At 35.8% G+C, this 24,702-nt stretch overlaps 1 protein-coding gene and 1 long non-coding RNA gene across 2 annotated transcripts in view; both read right to left on the bottom strand.

Moving 5' to 3' along the window:
- Nucleotides 1–24,702, bottom strand: part of ITFG1 (integrin alpha FG-GAP repeat containing 1) — a 295,251-nt gene that overhangs the window by 172,874 nt on the left and 97,675 nt on the right. The gene's annotated exons all lie outside the window — the stretch shown is intronic.
- LOC116534860 lies at nt 3,321–23,233 on the bottom strand. Its single transcript, XR_004261920.1, has 3 exons — nt 22,968–23,233; nt 22,652–22,658; nt 3,321–4,389 (listed from the first exon to the last, which is right to left on the bottom strand). It is a non-coding gene; the product is annotated as an uncharacterized LOC116534860 (long non-coding RNA).

Consider the following 24,702-nt stretch of genomic DNA (forward strand, 5'->3'; position numbering starts at 1 on the left):
AAGGTTTTAAATAGAATTCAAGGCTTTCTTTAACTTTTAATATGTGAGACTCAGGGCTGAAAGATTTCTCTACAGGATTTCTGAAACTACATTTCTTGCTAAAATGGGCTCTGAATATAGAGCGAAATAATGGCTTTCTCAATACACTTGTCAAGAGATATGTGACAGATGATGTATTTACATATAAAATGACACTTTCTTTTGTGATTCACTATTAATATAAAGCCAGGAATACAGGGTGAAATTTAAAAAAAAATCAATATCCTTTTTACTTTTGAAAAAAGTAAAGAATATAACTTTATATTTTTCAGAAGAACACATCATTAACACAAGATAAATTATTCTCACAAAAATACAGAGTGGGGTGTGGTGGTACGTGTTAGTCCCAGCTACTTGAGAGGTCAAAGCAGGGGGACTACTTGAGCCCAGGAGCCCAGGAGTTGAAGACTGCAGAGTACTACACTTGTGCCTGTAGATGGACACTGTACCCTAGCCTGGACAACACAGCAAGGCTTAGTAAAAAAAAAAAAAAAATTAATTATTAATTTTTAATTGACAAAACCTTTATACATTTATGATCTACAACGTGAAGTTTTGAAATATGAGTACAGGCTGGGCATGGTGGCTCATGCCTGTAATCCCAGAACTTTGGGAAGCTGAGGCAGGTGGATCACCTGAGGTCAAAAGTTTGAGACCAGCCTGGCCAACATGGCAAAATTCCATCTCTACTAAAAATACAACAAAATTACCCAGGCGTGGTGGCGGGCACATGTTATCCCACCTACTTGGGAGGCTGAGGTAGGAGAATTGTTTGAATCTGGGAGGTGGAGGTTGCAGTAAGCCAAGATCACACCACTGCACTCTAGCCTGGGCAACAGAGTGAGGCTCTGTCTCACACACATACAAAAGAAATATGAATACATTGCAGGATGGCTAATTCTAGCTAATTAGCACATGCATTTACTTATACGTTTAACATTTTTTGTGTGTGTTGGGAGCACTTAAAATCTCTTATCAATTTCCAAGTATATAATATATTGTTATTAACTATAGTTATCATGCTGTATTTAATATAAACTTAAGCTTTGAGAATACTTGGCCATCAGAAAGGACATTCAGGATGATTGTTTTTCTTTTGCCAAGGTCTGAAATAAACCATTTTATTTGTTGTTCTGATTGATATAAATATTTTTGTTTGTTATTTAAATCCCCAAATAATTACCAGGTTTCAATAATATATCATGGATACTTATCTAGTGATGCTTTTCTGTTTTGCTGAGTAGACCAATTCTTTCTCTACTGCTACGATTTGAATATTTGTCCCCTCCAAAACTCATGTTGAAATTTAATCCCTAATGCGACACTATTGAGAGGTGTGGCCTTCAAGAGGTGACTGGGTCAAGAGGTTCTCCCCACATGAATGGATTAACTCATTCAAGAATTCATTAGTTAATATGTTAATGAATTCATGGGTAATCATGGCAAAGAACATGGGTTATCATGGGGGGAGAACCATAGGATTTTATATTTGGGAAGAAGATGATAATCAAAATGCATTTAAAAAAGGAAGAAAGGCCTGGGCTAGCATATTAGGAGGCTCAGCCCCCTAGTAATTTGATTCCCTGTGCTGCCTTGGGACTCTGCAGAGTGCCCACCAGAAGGAAAGCTATTACCTGACATGGCTGCTTGACTTTGGACTTCTCAGCCTATATAACTGTAAGAAATAAATTTCTTTTCTTTATAAATTACCTAGTTTGAGATATTCTAAGCAACAGACAATGGAATAAGATAACTACCATACTTGATGATTTTTTTTTCCTAACTCAGAATTTTATAAAGCAAAGTCATGACCTACTCTTCTTGTTCTAAGATTCCTCTGTTCTCTTCAACATGTGAATCAAGGTAAAAGCTGAGTTATCTCCGTGAGGTGGCATAGTAATGGGGTGGACTGAGATAGGGTCTCAGTACGCCCAATTCCAGCCCACTCACCACAATGATGGTGGAAACATTATTTTACTTTCTGAAGTCTGGAAAAGAACAGGGAGAGGAAGATGGGACTAGATTATTCTTAAAATTCTTATGATTAAACCTAAAACTCTATGGCTATTGTTTTATATGAAGTACCAAATGTGCTATGAAATTATATTCCTTTTAGCTTTCCTTACTAAAAATAACTATGTGTATATTTAACAATGCACGTATATAGTACAGTACAATTTTTCTATAATGCACATATGTCATAAAATAAAGAATATTTCTATCAATCGTGCTTTAAAATTTTTCAGTATGTCTGCAAAAACCAAATCATGTATAATTTAAAATTTGGAGTAAATGTGATAGCTGAGGAGAAGGAAATTTATACACATCACATTTCCCATATATGTTGTAAAAATAGAAGAAAAATACTTAGTATATACTTGTTGTATAACTAATTAGCTTAAACATTCTCATTTTCTACCATGCAAAGTGAGATTTAAAGACTATTAATTCTTTGTCTATTTACTTCTGAGTGCTTGCAATATAACAAATTCCACTGGGGAATCATTTTAGGGAATCATTTTAAGATTGGCACATTTAAACAAAAGCGATTAATTTTTTTCTGTCAATAGTCTATCATTTACTAATAAAGTAACCTATTACATCAAACTACCAGCTAACTCAAACCCATTATCTGAATTCTAAAAATAAACAAGAAACTGAAATAAAATCCTGTTTTTTGCTTTAAACATTTATTCACACCCACCATACAAGGTAGGGAAAGGTGGCTGCTAGTCTCTTCATCAGTATAACCCTGCATCCAAAATAAAGCCTACGATCAAAAGAACAGAAAGGTATTTAAATATAAAAATCCAAACTTAAGGCAGCAAGGACAGAACAATGGTTCACTCTTGTTTTGATTAGAATAAGGAGGCATAAAATGATGGTAAAGTAATATTATTTTAAAATGAAATCTTTACACACAAAAGCTTTCATTTAATCTTAACAATCTAGGATTTTATATTTGGGCAGAAGATGAGAATCAGAATGCAAATGATTAAACCTATTCTAAAGCATTCTTAAGAAAAGAATCCACGCAGCTGGGCATGGTGGCTCACGTCTGTAATCCCAAGCCCTTTGGGAGGCCAAAGCGGGCAGATCATGAGGTCAGGAGATCAAGACCATCCTGGCCAACATGGTTAAACCCTGTTTCTACTAAAATTACAAAAAAAATTAGCTGGGTGTGGTGGCACATGCTTGTAGTCCCAGCTACTCAGGAGGCTGAGGCAGAAGAATTGAACCCAGGAGGCAGAGGCTGCAGTGAGCCGAGGCTGCACCACTGCACTACAGCCTAGGAACAGTGTGATACTCCATCTAAAAAAAAAAGAAAAGAAAAAAAGAAAAAGAAAAGAAGCCACACTTGGGGGCAGTAGAAAGGACAATGGGAAAGATACTCCTTTAGGGATTTGTTACTTAGGGTGCTTAGTCAGTTCAGTTTTTCTATCCACAAAAGGAGAAGGCTAGATTCCATATATGACATTCTAAAATGCTATCAGCAGCCCTCTTCCACTAAGGCTACAGTCTAGTTTAGGAGCATGGGCTTAATCATGAGCACCTAAGGTCAAATCTCAGCCATCATTTGCTAGTACTGTGACCTTGGGAAAGTTATTTATGATTCCTTAGCCTCAGTTTCTTTGTCTCTAAAATGCGTATTATCCCAATGCTTTCCTGTAAAGATTAAATGATGATGATGATGACAATAATGACACCAATAAGCAGTCATTGAGTGCTTACTGTGTGTAAAAGTTATGAGTTTTATACATGTATTATCTCCTTTAATCTTCATAATAACTCCAATTGTGTTATTATCCTATATTGTGACCTCCATTTAACAGAAGAAGAAATGGAAGTACCAAGAGGTTAACTACCCTGCCCATGAACACAGATTTAGTAAGGGGCAGAATCAAAATACAAACTCAGGAAGCTGTGTCCAAAACCCATATTCTTGTCCACTGCCTTTTGCATAGTTCTTGGCACATAAGAGCTAAATATGTGGTAGTAGTTGTCAGAACAACAAACACTCAAAAGCGTCAAATGTTGACACTACAGTATCAAAGACAGTTACTTTTACATAAGCCAAATATCAATACTTGGGCATTAGTCTGGGATGGGCTACAGACTCTTAGTTTCTTCTGGAGAGGGTGATCTTCCAAGAAGACTGAAAATGCCTGGTACTGGTACAAAAATAGGCACACATACCAACGGAACAGAATAGAGAACCCAGAAATAAAGGGGCACACTTATTGACAAATGATCTTTTACAAAGTTGAGAAAAATAAGCAATGGAAAAAGGACTCTCTGTTCAATGAATGGTTCTGGGAAAACTGGTTAACCATATGCAGAAGAATGAAACTGGACTCCTATCTCTTATCGTATAGAAAAATTAACTGAAGATGGATTAACGACATAAATTTAAGACCTCAATCTAAGAAATCCTGGAACAAAACCTAGGAAATACTCTTCTAGACATGTGCCTAGGAAAAGAATTTATGACTAAGTCCTCAAAAAGAAGTGAAACAAAAATAAAAATGGACACGTTGAATCTAATTGAATTAGAGCTTCACCATAGCAAACAAATAAAAAACAAACAAAAAACCCCAAACTATCAAAAGAGTAAAAAGACAACCTATAAAATGGGAGAAAATATTTGCCAACTATGCTTTCTAAAAGGGACTAACATCCAGACTCTATAAGGAACTTAAGCAAATCAACAAGAAAAACAAAAATAATACCATTAAAAACTGGGTAAAGAAAATGAACAGATACTTCTCAAAAGAAGATGTATAAGCAGCTAACAAACATGAAAAAATGCTCAACATTGCTAATTATAAGAGAAATGAAAATCAAAACCATAATGAGATATCATCTCACACCAGTCAGAATGGCAATTATTAAGAAGTCAAAAAATAACAGATGCTGGCAAGGCTGCAGAGAAAAGGGAATGCTTAGCACACACTGTTGGTGGAAATGTAAATTAGTTCAGCCACTATAAAAAGTAGCTTGGAGATTTCTCAAAGAACTTAAAATAGACCTACCATTTGACCCAGTAATCCCATTAATGGATATATACTCAAAGGAAAATAAATTGTTCTACCAAAAAGACACCTGCACTTGTGTGCTCCTCACAGCACTGTTCAAAAAGTAAAGACAGAAACAACTTAGGTGCCCATCAAAGGTGGACTGGATAAAGAAAATGTGGTACCCATGGAACACCATGCAGCCATAAAAACAATCATGTCCTTTGCAGCAGCACAAATGAAGCTGGAGGCCATTGTCCTAAGTGAATTAACACAGAAACAGAAAGCCAAATACTGCATATTCTCATTTACAAATGGGAGCTAAAACCTGAATACCCAAGGTCATAAAGATAGAAACAGACACTGGGGACACCAAACAAAAGGAAGGAGGGAGGGACAGAAGGAAGAGCGCAAGGGCTGAAAAACTTTCTACTGGGTACTGTGTTCACTCTCTGGGTAATGAGATCAATAGAAGACCAGACCTCAGCATTATGCAATATACCCATGCAACAAATCTGTACATGGACCCTCTGAATCTAAACTAAAATTAACAATTAAATAAAACAAAAACTCAAAGGATGGCTCCATTAACGTGGACGTTGATAAAAACTGCTAGTAAAGGTTATTCTAACTTCTGCTTACACGCTTCTTTCACTGAAATATCTATCTTTGGGAGATTTACCTTTCAGATCCTTTTATAACCCACAATATTATAAATAAACAAGGGTTAGTTTAAAAGTGTAAAGAAAGGACAAGTTTCAGAAATAAGTAGACTAATTTGAAATAGCCTTTTGAAAAATAACAGTCTAGTCATGCTAATTTTGAAATTTTCATGAGAAAAGTATTTTGGATGTTGTAATTTTTTGTTGTATGATCAATGAGCTCATTAGCACTTTTATGTGGAAGATAAACATCTTGAATACTCTTGAAAATTGTAATTATAATTTCCACTTGCAGGTATTTTTTGATCACCAATGAAACAATGAAACACAGAATATTTTCAAATATCTCAAACGTTATTAGGACATCAAATTCTTAGGTCAAAGCACCTCATCTTTAAGAAGTTCATTTTGTCCTTTATAATATAAACAAAAGACTCTTAAGTATGAAATGTCTGAACCATTGTTGTGGTTTTCTCACTTTGCCTAAATCCCTGTTTCACAAATAGCTGTGAACTTTTTGTCAGAAGGGTTGAAACAAGTGAAATAAATAGCTGCTAACAATGATATTCCATGGATTTCACAGGATATTCAAGATTAAAACATTTATTATCCATCCTTTCAAGGGAAAAAGAGAGAGCCAAACATTACGAAGCTGCTACGTTCAAAAGCAAGGTGCACAAGGAATTCTATAGCAGACTTGACCTCTGCAAGCACTTCATGGCCACTAAAAGTAAAATGTTCTAACTAATATGTGTAAAGATCCTTCCTTATCCTGGTGTTTTATTCACATATTTTGTTCATATTTTCCTAATTATCAATTCTTTTAATTTAAATAATCAATCAACAGAATATAACTTTAGCGTTAACTAATTTCTCATTGATTTAAAATTATATATGTTAGCACTACAAAGGGCCATAGAAATTATGTCCTTTATTTCCATCATTTTATAGATAAGAAAACTGAGGCCCAGAAAGGTTAAGCCATTTGCCTGGGACCAGATAGACAGGGAGAGGCAAGGCTTGACTCCAGTCATAGGGTCCTTCAACCATGCAAGCTCTATTTAGGAATGGCTCAGAACCAGGTAATTATTCAATTTGTCAGGCATAAGTCACTGAACAACATCAGGATATTCATGTCGGGCTTTCCAACTAACTTCTGCATTAGAGCAGCACTTTATTCGAAGGTACTAGAGCAATTTAAGAGGTTATTCATCTATGAAATAATTGAAACATAATTTATAAACATACTTTAATTGTGCTCATAAGCACTGAATTAATCACAGAAGGAAGTGGAGAAAAACATCTATACATGCAGTTTTCTCAATTTTAATAAATATACAATGCCCAAAGCTGTGGTTCTCATTTTTGTTTTTTTCTATTTCAGTACATATGAAGGATATGTCCTGGGATGGAAGAAGGAAACTGATAGTAGAGTATCATGAGTCCTAGCAGAGGTTATTTTATATGTACTATATTAATACTTAATTCTGACAAAAACTATGAAGCACATAATATTATGCTTAATTTACAGATGAGGACACTGATGCTTGGTAATATTAATCACCCAGGGAAAAAGTCAATAAATGCCAGGCAAAAGTGGAGGGTTCTTTTATTTTTTGAGACGAAGTTTTGCTCTTGTTGCCAAGGCTGGAGTGCAGTGGTGTGATCTTGGCTCACCTCAACCTCCGCCTTCCGGGTTCAAACAATTCTTCTGCCTCAGCCTCCTGAGTAGCTGAAATTATAAGCATCCACCACCACACCTGGCTAATTTTTTGTATTTTTAGTAGAGTCAGGGTTTCACCATGTTGGAGAGGCTGGTCTTGAACTCCTGACCTCAGGTGATCCACCCACCTCGGACTCCTAAAGTGCTGGGATTACAGGTGTGAGTCACCATGCCTGTCCCAAAAGTGGAATTTTAACTCAAGTCTGCCTAAGTTCATTATCCAAGGCTGCTTCTAGTCTTCCTGAAACTGAGAAGTATTTCTCAAAGGTTCATCCAGAATTAGAGACCTAGTGAAACAGCTGAAAAATACGTTTTTTCTCTGGATTGAAGGAAAATGGCCAATACTGGAGAATATGCCTTTTTACCTTATTTTGAGTTGATCAGTTTAGAAATAAGCAAACATTCTTTCTAAAATTTTTCTTTTAATGAAGTATATCAGCACTGTATTAACCATAATATAAAATGGCCACATAACTTTTATAAGTTCATGAAGTTATTAAGAGGTAGAGCTGGGATTCATACCAAAAAGTGTTTGGCTCCAGGACTACAGGGATGGTACCGTAATTCCCTATGGCCAGTTTTCTAATCCACAAAGCAAACGAAGTAGACATAAGACCCACTTTGTGCTTTAAGGAATTGGCTCTTTTTATCTTGCTCCTCGAGAAGGAAAACAGTCTTCATCATGGATGAGGTCTTCACTAAGCAATATTAAATGTTGAAAACTATAATGGTTTGAATGGAGATTTTAAAATTCAATGAACTGTGATACCACATTTGAATGACTTCATTATATATGAAATAGTGCCGTATCAATTTAGATACCCACAATATAATCTGGCAAGCCATTTACCATATTGCTATTTTGGCCCACCAGTAAGAAAGTTGTAAAACAATAGTGTTAGTATGTAAAAATTTTATTAGTTATTCATTGATTTTGCCAAGTATAATGTTCTATTTTATTGGTTAATCATTGATTTTGCTAAGTAAAATGAAATCCATGAATGTTACTCCCATTCAAAGAACCTCTCAATACATGAATATATTGCAGGCTGAGTGCAGTGGTTTACACCTGTAATCCCAGCACTTTGGGAGGCTGAAGTAGGTGGATTGCTTGAGCCCAGGAGTTCAAGACCAGCCTAGGCAATATGGCCAAAGAAAGTTAGCTGGGCTTGGTGGTGTGCACCTATAGTCACAACTACTTAAGAGGTTGAGGTGAGGGGATTGCTTGACCTGGGGGAGTTGAGGCTGCAGTGAGCTGTGATCTCACTACTGTACTCCAAACTGGGTGACAGAGTGACACCCTGTCTCAAAAAGCCAAAAAAAAAAAGAAAATGCATTTTATTCCATATTAAACAAACATTTAAATGTAGGAGCAGTGAATCTCAAACAATTTCTAGAGCAAGTGATTTCTGAGATTTTGTTTTGTTTTGCTTTTGGTCAATGATTCATTGCTTGGCTGAAGTCCTGTGTCTAGGCATATTACATAGTTTTATATGAGTGAAGAACTGTCAGCTAGATTATAATGCTGGCTTTTGGGTTTATGTAATTTCAACTCTGACAAATAAGAGATTCCTGCAGCTCCTTCCCCACTCTGAGCTATAGCAAATAATCATGACTCAACATTAGCCTAATTTTTCAGACATGTCTATTTTATGATGTAACTCTCCATAGATGCAATTTTTTTTTTTTTGACGTGGAGTCTTGCTCTGTCGCCAGGCTGGAGTACAGTGGTGTGATCTGGGCTCACTGCAACTTCTGCCTCCTGCATTCAAGCGATTCTCCTGTCTCAGCCTCCCGAGTAGCTGGGACTACAGGCGTCCATCACCACACCAGCTATTTTTTTTTGTATTTTCAGTAGAGACAGGGTTTCACCATGTTGGCCAGGACAGTCTTGATCTCTTGACCTCGTGATGCACCCACCTCAGCCTCCAAAAGTGCTGAGATTACAGGTGTGAGCCACTGTGCCCAGCCCATGCAAATATTATAATTAGAAAATAGTCTAATAGTGTTCTGAGATGAGAAAAAATTTTTTATAACTATTAAGAATTTATTTAAAATTAATGCAAAATGACTCATAGACTTACAGAGCTAAAATCAGAAAACTTAAAGAAGAAAACAGGAAAAAGTTTTTCTGTCCTTAGGTTGTTAAGCAAAGAATTCTTAGATATGACACCAGAAACATGATCCTAAAAGCAAAATTGGATAAACTTGACCTCATAAAATTTAAACATACACGCTTTAAAAAAACCTATTAAGATGGCCAGGAGCAGTGGCTCACACGAGTAATTTTAGCACTTTGGAAGGCTGAGGCAGGCAGACCACATAAGGTCAGAAGTTCAAGACCAGCCTGGCCAATATGGTGAAACCCTGTCTCTACTGAAGAAACAAAAATTAGGCATGGTGGTGGGTGCCTGTAATCTCAGGTACTCAGGAAGCTGAGGCAGAAGAATCGCTTGAGCCTGGGAGGCAGAGGTTGCAGTGAGCACAGATCACACCACTGCACTCCAGCCTGGGCAACAAGAGCAAGACTCCATCTCAAAAAACAAAAACAAAAAACCAAAAACCAGCTGGGCGTGGTGGCTCATGCCTGTGATCCCAGCACTTTGGGAGGCCCAGGTGGGTGGATCAGATCATGAGGTCAGAAGACTTAGACCATCCTGGCTAACACAGTTAAAACCTGGGTCTACTAAAAATACAAAAAATTAGCCGGGTGTGGTAGCATGTAGTCCCAGCTACTGGGGAGGCTGAGGCAGGAGAATCACTTGAACCTAGGAGGTGGAAGCTGAAGTGAGACAAGATTGTGCCACTGCACTCCAGCTTGGGCGACAGAGCAAGGCAAGATTCCATCTCAAAAAACAAAAACAAAAACAAAAAAACCACCAGAAAAACCCAACAACAACAAAAAAACCTATTAAGAATATGAAAAGACAAGCTGCAGAGTGGAAGAAATGAATTGCAAATCATGTATCTGATATGGGATTTGTTTCAAGAATACACAAAGAAGTCCTATAACTTAATAAGATGACACACAATGAGTTTCTAAAACATGGACAAAGAATTGGAATAGACATTTCACAACAGAAAAACCTACAAATGGCAAATAAATATATAAAAAAGATGTTCAGCATCATTAGTCATCAGGAAAATGCAACTAAAAGGCAAAATAAGACACCACTACACACTAAATAAAATGGTTATAATACAAAAGAATGACAATACAACTATTGACAAGAGTGTAGAGAGAGTAGAAATCTTATACATTCTTGGTTAGTAACAATATTGATAGCCACTCTGGAAACAAAAAATGTTAAGCATACACTTACCCTATGGATCTGGTATTTTCACTCCTTGTTATCACTAAGATAAAGGTGTACATCTACACAAAGTCTTTTAAGCGAATGTTCATAGCAGTATTATTCTTAGTAACCCCAAACTGAAAATAATCTAAAGTATCCATCAATAGTTTATAGATAAATAAAATGTCAAATACTCATACAATGGAATGTCACTCAGCAATTAAAAGGAACAAATTACTAATACATATTACAATATAAGTGAACCTTAGATGCTAACTAGCAGAAGCCAGAAATACAGTATGATTCCATTTACATAAAATTTCTAGTATAGGTCAACGTATAGAGACAAAAAGTAGATCAAATGATGCCAGCAAAATGGCAGAGTAGGCAGCTCCTGGATGCCTCACAGACACAGAAAAAACAAGCTGAAACTATCAAAAATAACTTTGTCAGTTATTTCTGGAAAATGATCAAAGGTCAACAGCAACCAAGAAAAGGCTGAATCAAGAAAAAGGCAACTTGAAAATCGTAGGAAAATTTGACAGCATTTTTCCTTGCCCTTGTCCCACTGCTCTCTGCTGTGGTGGCAGTGCAGAGGCAGTGACAGTACTGGTCCCTGGATTCTGAGGAAATACAACAGATCTTAATTATAAATCATTGCATATGTCTATTCTAATGTGTCTAAGGACTATCCAGAAGATGGACAAAAGGTGCCTGAGTCTCTTTTGGCTAACTTGAAACCAAGGACAGAAAAGCAGCAGACATTGCTCAAATATACTCTGAAGCCCACAGATACCTGAGGCAAAAGATGATGGGTCAAGATTATAACTGGCATATAAGGCACTGGAGAAAAAGCTAAGGGAGATTGTTTAAGAAATTAGGGACTGGAGATGCTGTCTCATGCCTGTAATCCCAGCGCTTTGGGAGGCCCAAGAGGATAGGTCACCTGAGGTCAGGAGTTTGAGACCTGCCTGGACAACACAGTGAAACCCTGTCTCCACTAAAAATATAAAAATTAGCTGGGCATGGAGGCAGATGCCTGTAATCCCAGCTACTCAGGTGGCTGAGGCAACAGAATCGTTTGAACCCGGGAGTTGGAGGTTGCGGTGCGCCAAGAACGCACGACTGCACTTCAGCCTGAGCAACAGAGCGCAGCTCCATCTCAAAAAAAATAAAAAATAAAAAAATTTAAAAAAGAGGTCAAGTGTGGTGGCTCTTGGCAGCACTTTGGGAAGCTGAAACAGGCAAATCACCTGAGGTCAGGAGTTCGAAACTAGCTTAGTCAACATGGTGAAACCCCGTCTCTACTAAAAATACAAAAATTAGCTAGGCGTGGTGGCAGGCACCTATAATCGCAGCTGCTTAAGAGGCTCAGGTGGGAGAATTGCTTGAACTTGGGAGGTGGAGGATGCAGTGAGCCAAGATTGCACCACTACACTCCAACCTATGTGACAAGAGCAAAATTCTGTCTCAAAAAGAAAAAAAAGAAATTAGGACAGCTGATGAACACTGAAGATACTGGTACTTGATATCCTGTTGTGGAAATTTTGACTCCAAACTTTCAGCTGGAAAGTCACTGGAATAACTTTCAAAAAGAATCACAGCTGGGCACTGTGGCTCAAGCCTGTAATCCCAGCACTTTGGGAGGCTAAAGCGGGCAGATCACCTGAGGTCAAAGTTTGAGACCAGCCTGGCCAACATGGTGAAACCCCATCTCTACTAAAAGTACAAAAACTAGCTGGGCATGGTGGCAGGTGCCTGTAATCCTAGCTACTTGGGAGGCTGAGGAGGAGGCTGTTGTGAGCTGAGACTGTGCCACTGTACTCCAGCCTGGGCGACAGAGTAAGACTGTCTCAAAAAAAAAAAAAAAAAAATCACAATGTATGGCTCTTTAGACTTTTGGTACATACGTTAAGGACTGTGAACAAACTGAAATAAATGTCTGTGTAGTAATCCTGAATATAACCAATAAAACCGCAATTGTGACAGAAGGAAAAAAACACTCGTGTATAATGAGACGTTAGCAGGGCAGGGTTCGGGGGAGAGGTACGGTGGCATTCAGAAAACCACATGCATTGCCAGGGCAAGATGTGTACTCAAAAAGATCTGAGAAGACCCTGAGTTTTCACCTGGGTTGCTCCCTAGACTCCGTGCGAGCCCCAGTGCAAGTGCTGAAGAAGTGCCCTGGCGCAGAGCCAGTCTGCAAAGACTGGGAGGTATGATTGCTGTTTTTTAAATTTATTTATTGGTTTTATGTTTGTTTGTTTGTTTTTAGTTCCTGCTATTCAAGGAAATCTCTGTCAAAACATTAGGTGAACACAAACTGAAGGAAAAGAAACTTCAGTGACATACATGCCAAGGAATACAGTCTTTGTAAAAAATAGTTTGGAAAAGTACTAAACAAATGGCACTATAGGCCAGGCATGGTGGCTCATGCCTGTAATCCCAGCATTTAGGGAGGCCGAGCTGGGTGGATCACTTGAGGTCAGGAGTTCAAGGACTGCCTGGCCAACATGGTGAAATCCCGTCTCTACTAAAAATACAAAAATTAGTCTGGTGTGGTGGCACATGCCTGTAATCTAAGCTACGTGGGAGGCTGAGGCAGGAGAACTGCTTGAATCCAGGAGGTGAGCTGAGATAGTGCCATTGCACTATTTAGCCTGGGCAACAAGAGCGAAGCTCTGCCTTAAAACCAAACAAACAAAAAAACAAATGGTACTACAAACAATAAAAAAAACCACAAGCACACTGTGGCAGTGGGTGAGAATCTGATTTCTAGAGTTATATTATAATATCTAAATGTTCAGTTTACAGCAAAAAAAACACAAGGCATACAAAGAACAACAAAAAAATTATAGCCTATTCAAAGAAACAAAATTAACCGACAGAAAAAATTCTGGAAGAAGCCTAGGCATCAGACTTATCAGACAAAAACTTTACTTGTTTTATGGGTTTTTAAAAACTTCTTAATTTTTGTGGGTACATAGTAGGTGTATACATTTATGGGTTACATAAGGTATTTTGATACAGACATACAATGTGTAATAATGACATCAGGGTAAATGAGGTCTTTCCATCACCTCAAGCATTTGTCCTTTGTGTACAAGCAGTCCAATAACTCTTTTAGTTATTTTTAAATGTGCATTTAAATTATTATGGACTACAGTCACAATGCTGCGCTAACAAATGCTAGATCTCATTTATTCTCTTTTTTTGGTACCCATTAACCAGCTCCACTTCCCCTCTACTATTCTTCCCAGCCTCTAATAACCATCCTTCTACTATTTCTATGAGTTCAATTGTTTTAATTTTTAGATCCCATAAATTAGTGAGAACATGTGAAGTTTGTCTTTCTGTGCCTGGCTTATTTCACTTAACAGAATGACCTTCAGTTATATCCATGTTGTTGCAAACGATGGAATCTCATTCTTTCCTTTGACTGAATAGAACATATATATATGTATCACATTTTCTTTATCCATTCATCTGTTGACGGACACCTAGGTTGCTTCCATATCTTGGCTATTGTGAAGAGTGCTAAAATAAACATGGGAATGCAGGTATCTCTATGATACTGATTTCCTTTCTTTTGGGCATATACCTGGCAATGGGACTGCAGGATCCACATGGTAGCTCTATATTTAGTTTTCTGAGGAACCTCCAAACTGTTCTCCATAATGGTTGTACTAACGTATATTCCTAGGCAAAGCCTTTAAAACAACTATCTTAAATATGTTCAAAGGGCTAAATAAAATATAGGCAAAGAACTAATGGAAATCAGGAAAATGATTTATGAACAAAATGAGAATATCAATAAGGAGATTATAAATAGAACCTAACAGATATTCTGGAGCTGAAAAGTATAGCTGAAATACAAAGTTCTCTAGAAATGGGGGCCTCAATAGCAGATTTAAAAAAGGCAGAAGAAACAGTGAACTTGAAAATAGGACATATGACATCAAGTGTGAGGAGCACAAAAAAAAAATGATGAAGAAAAATGAATAGAGCCCAAAGGACCCAAGGGACACCACCAAGTGGATCACCAGATGCATTATAAAAGTGCCAGAAAAGAAAAGAGAACACTTGAAGAAATAATGGCCAAAAAACCTTTACAAATTATAGAAAAAAACATGAATCTACAAATCCAAGAAGTTCAAAGAAGTCCATATAGGATACTCTGAAAGAGACCAAAACACATAGTCGAACTGTTAAAGCCAAAGACAAAGAGAAAATTTTGAGAACAAAAAAACAAACGAAAAACCAATTCATTATGAAAAAGGGATACTCAGATTAACAGTCCATCAGAAACAACAGAGGCCAGCAGGCAGTGGGATGATGTATTTAAAGCACTCAAAGAAAAACAGTCAACCCAAAATGTTATATAATTTTAAACTTTCCTTGAAAAACAGAGAAGAATTTAAGATATTACCAGATAAACAAAGGCTGTGGGAGTTTTTTTGTTTTTTTATCAGAACTGCTATATGAAACATGCTAAGAAGTTATAGGAGGAAAAAAGATTACTGGTAAAGGCATATACCTGGGCAAGTATAAAAGTCAGTATTATTGTATTATTTATCTGTAACAGCATTTTTTAATTGCTTTATGATTTAAAAGACAAATGCATAAAAATTATGTATTGAGTGCAAATTACATAAAGATATATTCTGAGACATCAATACCATAATGTTTTTGTATGGTATTACATTAGGCTGGTTTCAATTCAACTCAGAAGGCTATAACTTTAGTTGTTAAATGTAATACCGATGGTAAGCACACACACAAAAATATAGAATATGTACAAAAGAAAATGAGAAAAGAATCAAAACCATTCACTACAAATCAACTAAACATAAAAGGAAGAAGAAACGAAGGAGAAAAGAAGTGAAAAGACATATAGAAAACAAATAGGAAAATGGCAGAAGCAAAACCTTCCTTATCAGTTAATCGCTTTAAGTGTACATACTCAAATCAAAAGGCAGAGATTGGCAGATAGATTAAAAAAAAAAAAAAAAAACATGGTCCATTGTATGTTGCCTATAAGAGACTTTACATTGAAAAACACAAATAGGTTGAAAGTGAAAGAACAGGAAACAATGCTGGAGAGGTTATATTTTTACAGAAAAATAGAGTTTAAATCAAAAACTATTATGAGAGACAAATAAGAACATTATATAATGACTAAAAGAACAATTCACCAAGAAGATATAACAACTGTAATCATATATACACCTAAAAATATAGCCTCAAAATATAAGAAGCATATCCGCTGATCACAATGGAATGAAGCAAAAAAGCAATACTAGAAGAAAAACAAGAAAATTTACAAATAATGAAAATTAACACACTCTAAACAACCAATGTGTCAAAGAAGAATCAATAGGGAAATGAGAAAGTACTTAAAAGTCAGACATCATGACTTAAGCCTATAATCCCAGTGCTTTGAGAGGCTGTGGCAAGAGGATTGCTTGGGGCCAGGAGTATGAGACCACACTGACCAGCAAACACATCATGACTCCATCTCTAATAATAATAATAATAATAAAATTAGCCAGGTATGGTGGTGTGGACTTGTAATCCTAGCTACTTTGGAGGCTGAGGTGGGAGCACTGCTTGAGCCCAGGAGCTGGAGGTGCAGTGGGCTAGAAATATGCCTCTGTACTCCAGCTAGGGTGATAAAGTAGAAATGTTTCTTCTTAAAAAAAAAATAAAAAGAAAAAGAAAATAACAGACAAATGAAAAATATAACATTCTCAGACTTACAGGATACATAAAGGCAGTACTTGGGGGGACTTCATAGCTTTAAACACCTGTGTTAAAAAAGACAAAGGATCTCAAATCAAGAACACCTTGAGAAACCAGAAAAAGAACAAAGTCCAAAGAGCAAAGATTAGGAAAGAAATCAAAACTACAGAAAGATAAAGAAAACAGGATAAACAATTAGAAGAGATTTTAAAAATGGATAAACTTTTATCTAGATTGACAAAAAGGAAGATGTACATAACTAAAGTAAAAAATGAAAGTGGGTACATTACTATCGACCTTAGAGAAATAAAATGCATTATAAAAAAATATTAACAATTCTGTGACAAATTAGATAACTCAGATGAAATGAACAAATTCCTAAAAATACTCTAATTACCTAAACTGACTCAAGAAGAAATTAACATTCTTACCAGACCTGTAACAAGTAAAAAGGTTGAACCATGAATTAAATATTTCCCAACTAAGAAAAGTCTAACCAGATGGCGTTTCTGTTGAATACTACCAATCATTTAAAGAAGAATTAGCATCAAACCTTCTCAAACTTTTCCAGAAAAAGAAGAGGAAAAAATATGTCCTAACTCATTTTATGAAGGCAGCATTACTCCGATATCAAAGTCAGATAATGACATCAAAGGAAAATTACTGAGCAATAGATGCAAAAAAACCTCAGCATATCAAAATAATTATACACCATAACCAAATGCGATTTATCTCAGAAATGCAACGGTGATTCAATATAAAATTGATAAATGTAATACATCACAGTAATGGAATGAAGGAAAAAGACCCACATGATCGTCTCAGTGACACATAAAAGGTACATGACAAATTCAACACACTTTCATGATAATATCTCTCAGAAAAATGGGAGTAGAATAAAATTTTCTGAACATGAATTTATAAAGAACCCACAGCTAATATACTCAATGGTGAAAAACTAAAACGTTCCCTCTAAGCTCAGGAAGTTAAGGATGCTCACTTTAACCACTGCTATTCAACATTACACTGGAGATTCTAGCCAAAGCAATTAGACAGGAAAAGAGATAAATGGCATAAAAATTGCGAAAAAAGAAATAAAACTAATAAAACTATCTCTATTTAGAGATGACATGATGCTATATTAAGACGATCCCAGAGAATCCACAAGAAAGCTAACAGAATTAAATGTATTCAGCAAGGTTGCAGGTTGACCTTGTGATCAACACACACAAAAATCAGCTGTGTTTCTATAAACCACCAATGAACGACCACCCCCCTAAAATTCAGCAAGCAATTTCATTTACAATAATATCTACAAGAATAAAACACCTAAAAGTAAATTTAACCTAAGAGTTGAAGTGCTTGTAAACTATATAACATTGCTGGAAATTCAAATTAAAGACCTAAATAAATGGAAAGACAGCCTGTATTCATAGGTTGGAACTAATTAAATATTGTTAATTTGCCAGTACTACTCAAAGCCATCACTTTCAATGAAATCACACTCAAAATTTCAATAGCCTTTTTAGCAGAAATGAAAAAGAAGATTCTCAAATTCATGTGGAATTGCAAGGAGCCTTGAATAATGAAAACAATCTTGAAGTAGAAGAATACAGTTGGAGAACTCATACTTCTGAACTTTGAAACTTACTAAAAACTATAGTAATTAAAACAATGTAATACTGGCATAAGAACAGATATAGGCCAATGGGATATGATTTGCAGTCCAGAAATCGACAAATACATATATGGCCACCTGACAAGGGTACCCAGTCCACTCAATGGAGAAAGAATAGTCTCCTCAATAGATGGTGCTGGAAGAACTGGATTTCCACACATAAAAGGACCCATGCATCCTTTTGTACTCACACCATGTAAAAAAACTACCTCAAAACAGATTCTAATAATCTAATTTAAGTGCTAAAATCATAAAACACTTAGTGAAAAGAAAACTCACAGAATGGGGGAGAATATTTTCTTATCATATCTGTTTACATATACATGTTTAAATAGCCACATAAAGGATTTAATATCTGGAATATATAAATAACTCCAACAACTCAACAATAAAAATACAAACCACTCAGTTAAAAAATAGGTAAAAAACTTGAATTAACAATTACCCAAAAAAAAAAAAAAAAAAGACAAAGGCCAATCAGAACATAAACAGAAGATCAACATCAGTCATTAGAGAAATACAAATGAAAGCCACAATGAAAAACCACTTCACATCTACTAGGAAGGCTCTAGTAATTTTCTTTAAAAAAAAAAACAAAAAACACATGTTAGCGATGATGTGGTAGAATTGGAACCCTTGTGCACTGCTGGTAGCAATGTAAAATGGCTATAGAAATAGTTTTCAGTTTCTCAGAAAGGTAAATGTACAACGACCTTATATCCCAGCAATTTCCCTACTACTAAAAATAAGTCAAAGCAGAGATTCACACAGACTGCAGCATTATTCACACTAGGTAAAAGGTAGAAACAACTCATGAATTCATCAGAGATAAATAGATAATCAAAATGGAAATGAAGTTCTGATACCAGGCAGAACATGGATGAACCGTGAAAACATTATGGTAAGTGAAATAAGTCAGACACAAAAGGGCAAATATTGTAGGATTCCACTGATATAAAATATCTAGAACAGGCAAATTCATTGAGACAGAAAGTAGATCAGAGGTTATCAGAATGAGGAATTATTACTTAATGGTTATTGAGTTTCCATTAAAGGGAATAGAAAAAGTTCTGAAAATAGATAGTAGTTAATGTTGCACAACACTGTGAATGTGATTAATGCCACAGAATTAATACATTTAAAAATGGTTAAAAAGGCAAATTTTATGTTGTACATATTTTAACCAAATTTTTAAAAAAGTAGTCATCTGGGACTGTGGTAGTAGTGGAGACTGACTATATGTGGGCAGGAGGGAGCTTTCTGGGTTAATGGAAGTATTCTAAAACTGAGATTGTTGTTATGGTTGTACAACAGTCTCATGGTTTATTAAAACTCACTGAACTCTACACTTACAATGGGAGACTTTTATGATATGCAAATTATACAATAAAACTGTTAAAAACTTAAAATAATTTAAGCAGAGTTTTTTTCCAAAGAAATTATTCAATAAATATTTACTAGGGCTTATTATGTATCATCCACTATTCTATTTTTATTTTATTTAAGTTTTAATGTTTGTGGGTACATAGTAAGTATATATATTAATGGGTTACCTGAGATATTTGGTACAGGCATTAACCATTTACCATCCCCATCTCCCCCACACCCCTCATTACCCTTCTCGGCCTCCGATAAACATCCTTCTACTCTCTATGTCCATTTCAATTGTTTTCAGTTTTAGATCCCACATATAAGTGAGAAGATGGGATGTTTGTCTTTCTGTGCCTGGCTTATTTCACTTAACATAATGACTCAGTGCCACCCATGCTGTTTGCAAATGATAGAATCTCATTCTTTTTTTTATGACTGAATAATGCTCCATTGTGTATAAGTACCATATTTTCTTTATCCATCCACATGCTGATGGACACTTAGCCAGCTACTATTCTAAACACTGAAAATAGAAATATGAAAAGTTATGGTCTCTGTCTTCAAGGAACTCCCAGGTAAGTGGGAAAAAAAAGACATAAACAAATAATTACTACGGTGTTTGGCAAGGGCTAAAACAGTAGGTAAAGCAGGACCACAAAGGAATTAGCAAGTCATCTAACTCATGGGTGTCCAATCTTTTGGCTTCCCTGGGCCACACTGGAAGAAGAATCGTCTTGGGCTACACGTAAAATACACTAACGCTAGCTGACGAGCTAAAAAAGAAAAAAAAATTGTAAAAAAAAATTCATGGTTTTTTTTTTTTTTGAGACAGTCTCACTCTGTCACCCAGGCTGGAGTTCAATGACGCCATCTTGGTTTACTTCAACCTCTGTCTCCTGGGTTCAAGAGATTCTCCTGTCTCAGCCTCCTGAGTAGCTGGGATTATAGGTGTGCACCACCACGCCCGACTATTTTGTATTTTTAGTAGAGATGGGGTTTCACCATGTTGGCCAGACTGGTCTCAAACTCCTGACCTCAAAAGATCCACCTGCCTCGACCTCCCAAAGTGCCAGGATTACAGGCATGAGCCACTGCACCTGGCCAAAAAACTCATAATGTTTTAAGAAAGTTTAAAATTTGTGTTGAGCTGAATTCAAAGCCGCTCTGGGCCAGATGTGGCCCACGGGCCGCAGGCTGGACAAGCTTGCTGTAGGCAACTGTAACATAACGATAAGTATTTGCATGTCTAAAGATATGTAAACCTGGAAAATTTACAGTTAAAAAATGGTGTAATTTCATGAGACCACCATTGTATATGTGGTCCATGGCTGACCGAAGTGGCACAATGTGGTACATGACTACATAAGCACCCAACATAGGAGCACCTAAATATACAGAGCAAATATTAATGGACGTGAAGGGAGAAATAAACAGTAATATAATACTATTAGGAGACTTCAGTACCCCATTTCAATATTAATAAGGAAATAACAGAACTGAACTTCACTTAGAACAAAACAGACCTAACAGATATATACAGAACTTTCCATCCAACAGCAGCAGAATACACATACTTTGCGGGTATACATGGAACATTCTCTAAGATGTGTACCAGTTGGTTTCGATATCAGAGTAATTCTGCTCTTATAGAATGAGTTTGGAGGAATTCCCTGTTCCACATGGTAGGCTGCAAAACAAGTCTTAATAAATTTTTAAAAACTGAAATTGTATCAGGTATTGTTTCCAACCACAACTGTATAAAAATACACATCAATACAGGAGGAACTTGGGAAACTATATAAATACATGGGAATTAAACAACATGCTCCTGAAGAAGCAATGGTCAATGAATTAGTGAAAACATTTCTAGAGACAAATGAAAATGGAAATACAACATACCAAAATTCATGGGTTACAGCAGAAGCAGTAGTCAGAGGGACGTTTATAGCAATAAACATGTACATCAGAAAAGACAAAAGATCAATAAAGGGAAGAACTGGTTTTTTGAAAAGATAATCAAAATCTACAATCTGTTAGCTAGACTAGGAAAAAAGGAGAATACTTAAAGTCAGAGAAAAAAAAAGCGGGCATTATAATTGATACCACTGAAATACAAAGAATCCAAAAAGATTATCAGGAACAACTATCTGCCAGCAAACTGGAAGATCTAGAAGACACTGATAAACACAGATCAAAAATTCCTCAACAAAACAATGGCAAACCAAATTCAACAATACATTAAAGAAGTCATCACCACAATCAAGTAAGATTCATCCCAGAGGTACAAGAATGGTTCAATATACACAAATCAATAAATGAGACTGATAATATTAACAGAATGAAGGACAAAAACCATATGGTGATTCAATAGATGAAGAAAAAACATTTGACAGAATTCAATATCCCTTTGTGATAAAATCTCTCAACAAATTAGGCATAGCAGGTATGTACCTCACTCAGCACAATAAAAACCATATGTGACAAACCTACAGCTAACATCATATTGAAAAGGAAAAAGTTGAAAGAAAGCTTTTTCCCTAAGATGTGGAAGAAGACAAGGATGCCCAATTTTACCACTTCTATTTACAAAAGTACCGGAAATCTCAGCCACAGCAATTAAGTGAAAGGCAGATATTAACAGACATTCAAATGGGAAACGAGGCACAAACTGTTCTTGTTTGCAGATGACATGGTCTTATATAACCCTAGACTCCACCAAAAAAAAACCTTTTAGAACTAATAAATGAATTCAGTAAGGGTGCAGGACACAAATCAATATGCAAAAAGCAGTAGCATTTCTAATAAACTATATGAAAAAGAAATCAAGAAAAAAAATCCACTTACAATAGCTTAAAAAAAAATAAGATACCAAGAATAAACCTAAGGAGGTGAAAGATCTTTATAACAAAACTATACAATTGATGAAAGAAACTGAATTGGATACAAATAATGAAAAGATACTGTGTTCATGAATTGGAAGAATTAATGAATATAACTAAAGGAGTATGGTTAAAGGGACCACACTACCCAAAGCAATCTACAGATTCACTGCAATTCCTATCAAAATACCAATGATACTCTTCATAATAGTAGGGAAAAAAATCCTAAAGTTTGTGTGGAACCACAACAGACCTTGAATAGCCAAAGCAATCTTAAGCAAAAAGAAAAAAGCTGGGGGCACCATAATACCTGACTTTAAAATATACTACAAAACTATGGTAATCAATACAGCATGATATTCAAAGCTATGGTAATAAATACAGCATAAAAACAGAAACATGGACCAATAGAACAGACTATGAATACAGATATAAAACCAAGCATCTACAGTCAACTGATTTTTGACAAAGGTACCAAGAACACACACTGGGGAAAGGATAGTCTCTTCAATAAAAGTGTTGGAAAAATTGGATTTCTACATGCAGAAGAATGAAAGTCAACCCCCATTTCTCACCCTATTAAAAAATCAACTCAAAATGGATTAAAGGCTTAAAGGTAAGACTCAGAACTATGAAACTACTTAAAAAATACACATGGAAAATACCTCATGACATTTGTCTTGGCAAGGATTTTTTAGGTAAGACCTCAAAAACAAAGGCAACAAAAGTAAAAGTAGGCAAATGAGACTACAGGATTATATCAAACTAAAAAGCTTCTGTACAGCGAAGCAAACAAGTAACAGAGTGAAAAGACAACCTAAAAAAATGGAAAAAGGTATTTGCAAACTATATCTGACAAAATGGTAACATCAGAATTTATAAGGAACCCAAAAAATTCAATAGCAAAAATATTCTGTTTAAAAAATGGGCAAAAGACCTGAATAGACATTTCTCAAAAGACAACACAGAAATGGCCAATAAATACATGAAAAAATGCTCAACATCATGAATCATCAGAAAACGCAATCTAAATCACAAAGAGATATCTTCTCACTCTAGTTGGAAAGGCTACTATGAAAAATGACAGCAAATGTTGGTGAAGAAGTGGAGAATAGGGAACCCTGACATATTGTTGGTGGGAATGTAAATTAGTATAGCCATTATGTAAAACAGCACGGAGTTTCCTCAAAAAAATTACAAACAGAACTACCATATGATCCAGCAATCCTACTACTGGGTATATAGCCAAAAGAAATGAAATTGGTATTTCAAGAGATATCTACCTCCCTATGTTTATTATAGCACTATTCACAACAGCCAAGATAAGGAAACGGCCTGAGTCTATCAAATGTATGAATGGATAAAGAAAAATGTGGGATCTATATACAATGATAGTCAGACATGGAAAGGAATGTAGTCCTGTCATTTATGACAACACGGATGAACCTGGAGGACATTATGTCAAGTGAAATAAACCAGACACAAAAAATAAATACTATATGATTTCACTCATATGTGGAATCTAAAAAAGTAGATCTCTAGAAGTCGAGAGAACTGTAATTATCAGAGGCTGAAGACAGGATATGGAGAGAACTTGGTTAAAGGGCACAAAGCTACAGTCAAGATCGGAGGAATACTTTCTGGTGTTCTATTCCACAGTAGGGTGACTGTAGTTAACTGTGATGTATTGTGTATTTCATAAAAGCTAAAAGAGATTATTCTGAATGATCTGACCGCAAAGAAATGATGTTTGAGGTGACAGATTTGCTAATTAGTCTTGATTTGATCATTACACAATGTATATATGTAGTGAAACATCACATTGTATGCCACAAATACCTACAATTATTACACGTCAACTAAAAAATTTTTTAAAACGTACAAAATATTTATATTCTGAAAGCTTGTTTTATTCCAAGAAAAATCAATTTTTAAGGAATTTTATATCAAAATCACTACTGCTTAAGTTTGTTTTTTTCTGGCATCTACAAACATTATATATTCTAGAATTACAGATAGACATAATCATATTTTTGACATGGGTGAGTTAGGAGAGTGGTCAAGGAGTGTAAAAATTCTAAAAATAATGCGTGAAAAACACGGGGAGCAGGTGGAGAAGATTCACTATCAAAATACATGCTTCTAAAAGCAAACAGTGTATATTAGTGGGTCACTGTTGGTGACCACTACTCAATATAACATATTTTAAAATCTAAACTAATGCAGATGAAGAAGGACTGTATAGTATTTAATGATACAGACTGTGAGACAGGGCCAAGGATCATGTCTCAGCTCTG

Source organism: Sapajus apella, unplaced genomic scaffold (assembly GCF_009761245.1).
Source record: "Sapajus apella isolate SASKATOON/1434 unplaced genomic scaffold, GSC_monkey_1.0 scaffold90, whole genome shotgun sequence".
NCBI lineage: Eukaryota > Metazoa > Chordata > Mammalia > Primates > Cebidae > Sapajus > Sapajus apella.